A 12,107-nucleotide genomic window follows, 5' to 3' on the forward strand; every position below is an offset into this window, starting at 1 on the left:
AAATCTAATGAGGTTAAATTTAACATGTCCAAGGTCATACAACCAGTAACAAACAAACCCCTAGCTTCTAACTACTGTTCCACTGAGCTTCTCTCTTCATGAGTATAGTAACAGTAATATTTTCCACTATTTTTCCTTTTAACTGAACAATTTTTCATAATGGCTTTAATGTCTTCTGAGGTCTCATCTGAGAAACTAACTTTGTTTTCAGTATCTCACCAATGTACTCAGTTCTACACCCCTATGGAAATAGACATCTGGACCACAACACATTCCTATACTCACTGCTCTGTTTCATTCTAAACAATTCCTCCTAGGTTATGCCTAAGCCCACACCACCTTCACTTCTTTCTGTCATTTCTCTGGTCACTGTATTAGCTTCCTAGGGCTGCTATAACAAAATCCCACAAATTGAGTAGCATAAAAAAAAAATTAAAAAAAAACAGAAATTTACTGTCTCATAATTCTAGAGGCTAGTAGTCGGAATTCAGGACGTCAGCAGGGCCATATTCTCTTGGAAGCCTCTAGGTGAAAATCCTTTTTTCTCTCCCCAACTTCTAGTGGCCCCATATATTCCCGGGTGTGTAGATGTATCTTCACATGGCGGTCTTTCTTCTGTCTGTCTGTGTCTCTTCTCCTCTTTTGTAAGAATGCATTCACAGTGTATTAGGACCCACCCTACTCCAGTCTGACCTGATGTTAACTGATAACATCATCAAAAACCCTACTTCCAAACAAGGTCATGTTCACAAGTACCAGGGTTAAGACTTCAACATAAATTGGGGTGGGGAGGGTGGGCACAATTCAATCCGTAACAGTCATCCTCAGCACTAATTGAATTTGTTCAGTATCACTGCAGACAAATTGAAAACCAGCCTGTGACCCATACTCTGATTGCCAACATCATCAAGGATCTGGGACAACCCTGTAGTGTATCTGTCCCACTTGCACTCTTCTTTTCAGAAATTCTGTCATCAACAACATTCTACAAACCCCTGTGACTTAGAAAATAGCCCCTCTATAAACTGTGTGGAAATGAATAGCAGATGTGTGCTAGCAGCCCTGGGAAATTCAGAAGTGTCAGTTTAATATCCTAGGTGTTACTGCCTGAACCTGAAAAGTCAATTCAGGTTATAAAAATTTCAGTAGATAGCCACAAATCCCTGAATGTCCCCTTCAGCTGAGGTAAAGAAAAGGTAATGGGCCACAAGAGAAAAGCAGGGAAGAAAATAATAGATCCCATCTCACTAATTGAAAGCTGGCTCTGGAAAAGAATAATGATAGGAAAGACTCTATTTCCCCCATAACCCCTAATTCTAGGGTAGCAAAAATATATGTGAGAAATCAGACATTTCAGAGTCAAAACAGGCAAGCCAGACTGGAATCATGGAAATGTTATTTCCCTACATCATAGCTTGATTTATGCCAGATAAAACACACAATTTTTGCCTTATGCGTTATAACTCAGTTACTAAGGATTTTAATTGTCAATTACTTGTGCTACAAATAGGATTATCGCTGATTCAACTTATGGAAAAAATCACAATGGCAACTTAATTTAAATAATAGAACAGTATTTTATTTCAGAAACTTGTCTTTAGCTTACTCCTTGGAGTATTATATATTGTTTTTGTCAGTGGAATCATTCACTCTGTAAGTATTATTCCATGGAAAGCAGCATCATTTATTACAAAAATATATAACCACATTATTTCAGCATGAATGTCCCTACAGAACCTAGCTTTCATGAAGAATGCAGGAAAATGAGAAGGTCTAAAGTAGTTCTCACTTCAGTTAAGTACGATTAATTAAATGTACTGTCACTGAACTGATAGTCATAGTTTTTTAGTATGCTGTGTTTCAACGGATGCCTATATTGAGTATTAGTAGAATTAGTTCATTCATTTATATATTACGCAATCATTTATCAAGTACCTACTCAAGAACAAACACTGTGCCAGATGCTGTAGCTATGAAGACTGATTAGTCTTGGTCCTTTCTCTTCCAAAGTGTTTACAGTCATATCTGGTAAGCCCACACGTGAACAAACTAATACAATACAGAGTGATATGCTTCATCATAGAAGTATGTACAGATAATGATATGCTTTATAATAGAAGTATGTACAGGAGTATGTACAGAGAAAGAACATAACTATGCATAGAGATATTAAGAGAAGTTTTAAAAACATTTTTTTAAACGATCTTCTGAACTCAAATAGAGTTCTTTTAACCAACTGGTTGTTTTATTAACAAAAAAAGTCTTAAACATCATCGATGTCATTTATGTATCTATCCATAAATAAATGCACTAGCTATACGAGCCCACTTGAAGAATCTGTCTTAATAATAAAAACTACTGTTGTTTTGTTGCCTTTTTATTAAGCAGCTGCTGTGGCACAAATGGTTAGGTTCTCGACTACTAGCCAAAAGGTTGGTGGTTGAGATCTACCCCGAGGCACCTCAGAACAGGCCTGATGATCAGCTTCTGAAAGATCACAGCCTTGAAAACCCTCCGCACACATGGGGTCGTCATGAGTCAGAATCAACTGAACAGCAGCTAAGAACAACAAACAACAACGCGTGGCAGGCACTTATATTTTATCAAACTCACAAACACTTTGATAGGAGGGAGGTCAGAACAATCTTCATTTTACAGGTGGGCAAAGGACAATGAAATGAGATTATGTAATTGCCGAAGACTGAATTGCTATTAAGTACTGTACCTGTGTGGAAACTAACTTGCTAGCTAAAGCTTTTCCTGCTTTGCTGCATTACCCAGCTAACCAATCTGTCCAACAAAGCTATTAGAAATGTGTTCTATGTACATCCACAGACTTTCATTTCAATGATTTAAATAGAAGCACAGAGCTGAAATGTCTCAGTATCACATTTGAGCGTCTGTAAGATAATATCACCTTGGTGGGAAGACTGACAGCAAAGAGACTCTGGAGGCTAATACTAATGAAGCAGATTGGGGACTTCAGCAATTATGTGTGCTGCTCTAGGTACCTTCCATGACTGACTTCAAACCACTTGCTTCCTGGTACGTTCCTGCCACATTTCCTATGTATACGTTTTCATTATGATATACTCTGAAATGAATTCATCCTGCAGGCAGGAAAAAAGAGCAGAATAAGCAACTGTTAGGTGCCATTGAGTCGATTCTGACTCATAGCAACCCTATGTGACAGAGTAGTACTGCCCTATAGGGTTTTCTTGCCTATAATCTTTACAGAAGCAGATAGCCAGGTCTTTCTTTCTTGGAGCCGCTGGGTGGGTTCAAACTGTCAAACTTTCAGTTAGCAGCCAAGCACTTAACTGTTGCACCACCAGGGCTCCTGAAAACACAGTACTGCGATTGTGATCACCTGACTATAAATGGGAGCTCCACTGGCCAAGTAATCTATTACAATGGGAAAATGAATGTGAATTGCATACAGGTGAAAAGGTGAGAGATCCTGTGTGCCCAGAGAGGCGGTGAGGCATGGAGATTGAGAGTTTCAGTCCTGAAACCAGACAGCCTGTGCTCAAACCTGGCCTCTAGCACGTGCTTGTTAGGTAATTTAGGGCAATTTTAACCTTTCTGCGCCTTAGTTGTATCATTTATAAGGGAGGAATAATAATAATAGTGCCCACCTCAAAGAGATGTTATGAGGATAAAATAAGTTAGTACTTGTTAAAGTTTAGAACAGTGCCTGGCTCAAAGAGGTGCTCATAAAACTATGCTATCATACTAAACATAAAGCACCTTTTTATTACTGCATTATTATTATGTGCTCTAACGTTATCGTGCTTAGAAAGAATATGTAATGTAGAATTTGCCCTTAAGTAGTTATGCACACTTTGAATTAATTTTTGGGGAAACACTGCCAATTCTATTAGGCCTTCTATTTAAAGAAGCAAAAAAAAAAAAAAGAAACCTATTTTAGTCAGGGTCGTCCTCACAGACAACCACCTTCCATAATAAAGAGTAATACATGACTATACTCTATCCAATGTCAATCTGAAAAGATTCTAAAACACTCTACTTTTCTACTTTGGGTTTGCTGGACTGAATCCCATTTCTTAGCAAATCACTCCTAAGGCTGTTGATGTCTTCGAATTCAGGATAAATATTGAAAAGATTCTGAAATGTTATTAAACCATACTCAGGTAAGAACGGTCCTCATTTCAGCCTCAGAAATGGTCAGGAGCTGACAGAGGAGGATGAATGCCATGTGGCAAAAGGATTCAGTGTTACATCCCTTTATTTCTTCCTCCAAACAGGTAAAGAGCATGATTTTCAAGGCCTTCTGCTTCTCTGTGCTTGTCAATGTCACTTCTGTCCTTCTGTCAATGTCCTCAAAGAGGCAATTAACCTCATACTGATAAGCAATTTTCTCCCAAGAGCATGCTTTACGAGCCCTCTTACAGCTATTATGCTCTGGACAGGGATTGTGTCCACCTCCATGTTCCCTTCAATACCTGTCAGGGATCTGCAAATACTACTAGATAATAACTTCTCATTAGCATTTCCTTTGGCCTCAATTGATGATGTTCGATTTAATTTTTGCCATGATGCCAGCACATAAAATCAAGATATCACTTGCCAGGTCCAAAGTTCCATAACAGTATAGATATTACTTCTCTATTTTTTCAATGTTTCTAGGTAATTCCCAGGATAACCTCTATGGAAGGTGTTCAGTCTTACAAGTGTGGAGAATACGGTACCATATCAAGGCCCAGTGCCCAGGTTAAGCCCTGAGATGTTGTGACATTTCCTTCCAAACCTCCCAAACACACACATTTCCTTCCAAACACACACACAACCATAATACCCATTATCAGTGGCAGGACACATATTTCAGAGCAAAACGATGAGAACATACAGCAGTTGTCTGGAAAATGTACCATGAAGGAACTTTACCTCCAAATGTGGCTTCTACAATTGTTTCCTGGACATTTTGCCAGCTGTTTTAATTATTCTGTTAATATGTGAATTACTGAGTCCTCGGCATTTGCAGTCCTTCCAATTTTATAGGTGTGATTCAGACTATTTTAGTGATAATCATTTGCTTTTATTCCTTAAGAGTAAAAGAGCAAGAATGGACTTTTAAGAATGGGTGTGGATTTTATTTTTGGAATCTACTACCTATGAGTTGTGCAGCCTTAGAAAAGTTATTCAACTTCTCTGAGTTTCAAGTTTCTGATCTGCAAAATTTAAATAATAATAATGCTATCTACCTCACAGGGCTGCTGTGAAAATAGGATGGATAATGCAGATGGAAAGTGATTTATAAGTGATAAAGGCCTTCCCAGATAAAAGGAAGTATCCTGGCATTGTCCTGGCCTTTCTGTGAGGATGTTTTAACAGAGATGAGTGATGAACCAAACACAGTAGCCTGAAGTACTAGGCCTAGGGTGGAATGACCCAGACCTGGAACTGCAAAAATGTGAACGACATGCTTCTCTTTTTCTCCTTCTCCATTCACCTGAGAAGAGAGCCTACGTGCCAAACTTCTATTACATGAGAGAACAAAATGTTATTTATTAAATTTTGTGGAAAAATGGGTAATAGCAAGAGTAAATATATCATTGAATGATAGAAAAAAGAGGGAGTTTACAAAAGTGTAAGTATACCATGATGCCATTTTGTAATTATATATAATATATATGGATAAGAAAAAAATCTGGCAATATTAATAGTAGTTATCTCTGGGTAATAGATGGAGTCCCTAGGTGGCACAGACGATTAACATGCTCAGCTGCTAACTGAAAGATGTGCAGTTCAAGTCTGTCTAGAGGAACCTCAGAAGAAAGGCCTGGCAATCTACTTCTGACAAATCAGCCACTGAAAATCCTATGGAGCTCAGCTCTACTCTGGCACACATGGGGCCGCCATGAGCCAAAGTTGACTCCATGACAACTGTTTTTTTGTTTTTGCTTTTTTTTGAGGGAGGCCAAGAGCCCAGTTTATCCTTTTTAATTGTTCTTAGAAATGGATGTCGCCAAGCAACTGATTTTTGTTCTAGGTAACAAAATTGTAAGTAATTTTTTTCTTCTTTAAACTTTTATTAATATATTTTCTTCCATTGACATGCATTATTTTGATAGTAAGATAAAAATATGTTATCTCAAAAAGAGAAAAATAGCGAAATCTTAACACTGTGTTTTTCTGTCTAGCTCTAAGTACTAAAATCCATTGTTTTCCTCTCCACTTTCCTATTTATTTTTATTTCCCCAATCACTTTTATAAACATTCATATGTCATCCTATTTTCTTCTGCTTTACATCTATTCCCAATACCCTAACATCTTCCTTTATATTCCTTGCCTTTGAATCTCTATGGACAATGATGATGAGTAAAACATCACATATGTTCTATCCCAGAAATATTACATCTGCTCTCAGGACAGTACAAATAATATAAATATTAAACACTTACTGCATACTAACCCATTGCTATCAAGTCAATTCTAACTCATAGTTACCCCATAAGACAGAGTAGAACTGCCCCATAGGGTTTCCAAGGAGCAGCTGGTGGATTCAAACTGCCGACCTTTTGGTTAGCAGCCAAACACTTAACCACTGTGCCACCAGGGCTCCACATACTAGTATGTTCCACATACCACATACTAAGTCCATCTACTCAAACTCATTCCCCAGTCTCTCTCCAGCTTCCTTTCAGTCCCTTAAAATGCTTATTAAAGACTGTACTGTGCAGAATTTATTTGTTCCTAAACTCCATGTCATTAAAAATGCTTTTCCTCCATCTGAAATGCTACCTTTCCTTTTTTTAATCAGACTATATTTCTCTTCTCCATTAAAAATTGAGAAGTCTATCCTGAGTAAAGTGCTTCATGTTTCTCAGTTTATTGGACCATATATTTCAAAGCCTTACACTACACTAGTAATTATACACATACAATGTCATGTTCATTATTCAAGTTCAAGGTAGGCCTTGTTAATTTCACGTTAAATATGAAGAATCAGTCTTAGAAGGGTTAAGAAATTTGTTTGGAGTCATAAAGTAAGTAAAGGTAAGGCTTGGCCGTGACTTTCTTTGGCCAGTGAAATGTGATGGATTGACATTGGCACAGGCTACCCATGTGAAAAGCCATTGGATGATTCTTTTTTCCATAAACCCAGCATTGTCCCAAATGGGGCTTCTCTATCAATTGACATCCTAAGTGAAAAGGATGTGGATTTGAGACACAATCTAAAACCTATGATAGAAGTACCACAAATGAAAAATAAATCTGTGTTATACACCACTGAGATTTCTAGACTGTTTGTAACTACAATATAATTTGTTCTAAGCTAACTAAATACAGAAATTGTTACCAGGAATGAAGTACAGTCATAGCAATATCCTAAAATATATGGTGCTGGATCTGGAACTACCAGCAAGGAAACATTTTTTGGAGGAAAAAAACAGCCCATGTTATTGCAGTGACAAGTATTTTGTAAAATTATCCCTACAAAAACTTGAAGAGTAGATAATACATTTGATTAGCTGGTGACTTCAAGCAAAGGAGTGGGAAAGGGACTATTTCTAACATGAATTGGTTGATGTTGGGTGTTTTGATAAGATGCTGTAAGAGATGAGTGCAGAAAAGAATTGGCCAGTTTGCAAGAAGAATTTTCAAAAAACAAAACAACAACAACAACAAAAGAAAACAACCCAAGGAAATAGAAATTCTAGGACTTGTAGTAGAAGATGAAACTTGTTTTTATTTCCAACTGGTAAATAATAGACCTGAGCAACAAAGGCTGATTAAATCTCAGCCTCATTTTAAGGCCCAAATCAAGAGCCTTTTGTGAAAAACCTAAGGATTGATGAAAACAGTGCACAGTAAATTGCCTCGGTTGTACAAAATGGCTCAAGGAAAAAAGACTAAGGGTATGACCTCCCCGTGAAAACCTGGCAACCATAAGGTACCTGTGGTCAGCAGAAAAATGGCCCCCCAGAGGTGCCCATGTCTTAACCCCAGAACCTGTGAACATATTACCTTACTTGGTAATGTGATTAAGCTAAGGATCTTGAGATGGGAAGATTATCTTGGATTATTTGGGTGGGCCCAATGTAAGTACAAAGATTCTTATAAGTGAAAGAAGGAGGCAGGAAAGTAAAGGGCAGAGAAGGAAATGTGATGACTAAAGCAGAGGTCAGAATGATGTGATTGCTGTTTTTAAAGATGGAAGGGGACCGCTAGCCAAGGATGCAAGCAGCCTTTAGAAGCTAGAAAAGGCAAAGAAACAGATTCTTCCCTAGAGCCTCCAGGAGGAAAGCAGCCCTTCCAACATCTTGATTTTAGCCCAGCAAAAGCCATTTTAGCAGTCCCTAGGTGGTGCAAATAGTTAAGTGCTCAAGTACTAGCCAAAAGTCCGGCAGTACCCACCCAGAGGCACCTGGGAAGACAAGCACAGGGATCAGCTTCCGAAAGATCACAGCCTTGAAAACCCTATCAGGCAGTTCTAATCTGCACACCTGGGGTCGCCATGAGCCAAAATCAAATTGATGGCAACTAACAACAACACAACAAGGCCATTTTAAACTTCTGACCTTCAGAACTGTAAATATGTGTGGTGTAAATGTGCGGTAATTTGTTACATTAGCAACAGAAAACAAACACTGCATCCATACCTATGTCTCTGTATTTAATATGCATGTCTCAAAAACGGAGAGTGGGCATGACTATTGACATCAGTTGCCACAGACTTGACTCCAACTATAGCAACCCTACAGGACAGAGTAGAACTGCCCCATAGGGTTTCCAAGGCTGTAATCCTTACAGAAGCAGACTGCCACATCTTTCTCTCACATAGAGGTTGGTGGGTTTGAACCACAGACCTCTGGTTAACAGTCAAGCACTTAACCACTGCGCCACCAGGGCTCCTTATGGCTATTGATAAATAATGATTTTTTATTACTCAAATTGATTAAAAGCTGACTCAGTTCTTTGAAAAAAATTGTAATATCAAAAGAGTCATGAGTCTGGACTAAGAAAAACTGTGACTATTTGAAAATCAAAATGCCCCTTTGATTTCAATGAGCAAGAAGCCAACTGAGAAAGCTGCTCAGTTCCCAAACAGAATATATGATCAAATTTTCTCTTTAAATATGGCAAAAGAGGATAAATGGAAAGAGGAGGACCTTCCAGAGAGTGGAGCCAAGAGTGCCAAGAGTTCTAAAGAGCAATAGACTGGGGCCTAATGGAAGAATATTCCCCACCTTCATATCAGATGCCCTCACAACACTTCCCATTGTTGGGTCAGTCATTGGTAGAATTCTTCCTTTTCATATGGGAGACCCAGTTTCAATTCCCTGCTGATGTGCAGCCACTATCCCTCTGTCATCCGAGGCTTGCCTGTTGCTATGATGCTGAACAAGTTTCAACAGAGCTTCCAGACAAAGACAGACTAAAAGAAAAGTCTGGTGAACTACTTCTGAAAATCAGCCAGTGAAAACCCTATGAATCACAATGGTCTGATCTGCAACCGATAGTGGGAATGAAGCAGGACTAAGCAGGGTTTCATTCTGTTGTGCTTGGGGTTAACATAGGTCGAGGACAAACTTCACAGAAGCTAACAACAACAGTACTTCCCAATGGGATTTCAGAATTTCTGTAATCAATGACTTCTTGTGCCTTCCATTCTTTTCTTTTTCAAATGGGAGTATTTGTCCTGGTTATTCTGTCACTATTCTTCTACTGAATATGTAGTAGAATATGGAGAAAAGAGGATAACTTGGTGTTTGTTTGTTTGTTTTTATATGCCTCCAAATCAAGAGGGACCACATCTAGACCTGATATGGAGACCATCAGAAAATCCTGGACTTTCATCCCAATTGGATGTAACTGTTGGGTTATTACTCTTGGAAGAGAATAGGTTATACTTGGGGTGCAGAAGGCCGAGACGTGAATTTTTGTGACCAAGATAGTGGGCTAAGATAGAATCTATTCACTAGAAGATAAACTAGGTAACTGGGAGCTCCTGAAAATAAAACACTTATGCTCATCAAAGGCTTCACCAAAAGAGTAAAAAGAAAAACTACAGACTGGGAAAAAATGTTTGGCTATGACATATCCAACAAAGATATAATCTCTAAAATCTATAGACTACTCCAACACCTCAACAACAAAAAGAAAAATAATCCAATAAAAAATGAGCAAAGAATATGAACATATACTTCACCAAAGAAGACATTCAGGCAGCTAGCAGACACATGAGGAAATACATTAGCCATTAGAGAAATGCAAATCAAAACTACAATGAGATACAATCTCACCCCAACATTACTGGAACGAATCAAAAAAACAGAAAATAACAAATGTTGGAGAGATTGGAACACTTATGCATTGCTGGTGGGAAAGTAAAATGGTACAATCACTATGAAGAACGGTATGGCGCCTCCTTAAAAAGCTAGAAATGGAAATACCGTATGATCCAGCAATCCCATTCCTAGGAATATATCCTAGAGAAAAAAGACCCATCACACGAATAGACATATGCACACTCATGTTCATTGCAGCATTATTCATAACAGCAAAAAGATGAAAACAACCTAAGTGTCCACGAACACATGAATGGATAAGCACATTATGGCACATGCACACAATTGAATAGTGTGCAATGATAAAGAACAATGAGGAATCCATGAAATATCTCACAACATAGATGAATCTGGAGGGCATTATGCTGAGTGAAATAAGTCAATCATAAAAGGACAAATATTGGATGAGACCACTATTAGAAAAGCCCAAGAAAAGTTTTACACACAGAAAAAAACATCTTCAATGGGTACGGGGGAGGGGAGGGGTGAGGAGAGGAAATCACTAACTAGATAGTAGACAAGTGTTAACTTTGGTGAAGGGAAAGACAACACACAATATAGGGGAAGTCAGCACAGCTTGACCAAGGCAAAGTCACAGAAGCTTCCTAGACACATCCAAACACCGTGAGGGACTGAGTTACTGGGGCGGAGGATCATGGTCTCAGGGACATCTAGGTCAATTGACATAACATAGCTCATAAAGAAAATGTTCCACATCCTACTTGATGAGTAGCATCTGGGGTCTTAAAAGCTTGCAAGCAGTTGTCTAAGATATCTATTGGTCCCATTCCATCCACAGCAAAGGAGAATGAAGAAAACCAAAAATACGAGGAAAATACTAGTCTGAAGGACTAATGAACCACATGAACCACAGCCTCCACCATCCTGAGCCCAGAAGAACTAGATGGTGCCTGGCTACCACCACTGACAGCTCCAACAGGGATCGCGATAGAGGGTCCCAGACAGAGCATAAGAAAAATGTAGAACAAAATTCAAATTCACAACAAAAGACAGACTTAACTGGTCTGACGGAGACTGGAGGAACTCCTGAGACTATGGACCCTGGGCATCCTTCTAATTCAGAGCTGAAGCCATTCCCAAAGTCCACCTGTTAGCCAAAGATTAGATAGGCCTATAAAACAAACAACAACGTGCTTCTTAGTTCAATCAAGTGTACGAGAGCAAGTGGGCAGCACCTGCCCAAAAGCAAAGACGAGAAGGCAGGAAAGGACAGGAAAACTGGACGAACGGAGACAGGGAACCCGGGCTGGAAGAGGGAGAGGGCTGATACATTGCAGGGATTGCAACTAGTGTCACAAAACAATTTGTGTATAAATTTTTTAATGAGAAAGTAATTTGCGCTATAAACTTTCTCCTAAACGTTTTGGCGTCAAGTCAGTTCCGACTCATAGCAACCCTAGAGGACAGAGTAGAACTGCCCCATAGGGTTTCCAAGGAAAGGCTGGTGAATTCGAACTATGGACCTTTGGTTAGCAGCTGAACTCTTAACCACTGCACCACAAGGGCTCCACTATTACTTAAAGCACAATAAAATTAAAAAAAAGAATGTACTGTTTCCAAATATATTTATGCCCCTCCCTTGTGGAAGCATTGTACCTCCTTGTCTTGTTGATGTTGGGCTTGATCATGTGACTTGTTTTCATAGTAAAATGTGAGTAGAAATATCGTATGCCATTTCTGAGGAGAAGTTTTAGGAGCCATTCCTACATCTAGCATTTCTCTTCTTTCTCTCTCCCACAAGCCCAGCAGTATATCATATAAGGGCTGCT

This window comes from Trichechus manatus, unplaced genomic scaffold (assembly GCF_000243295.1).
Source record: "Trichechus manatus latirostris isolate Lorelei unplaced genomic scaffold, TriManLat1.0 scaffold00173, whole genome shotgun sequence".
Taxonomy (NCBI): domain Eukaryota; kingdom Metazoa; phylum Chordata; class Mammalia; order Sirenia; family Trichechidae; genus Trichechus; species Trichechus manatus.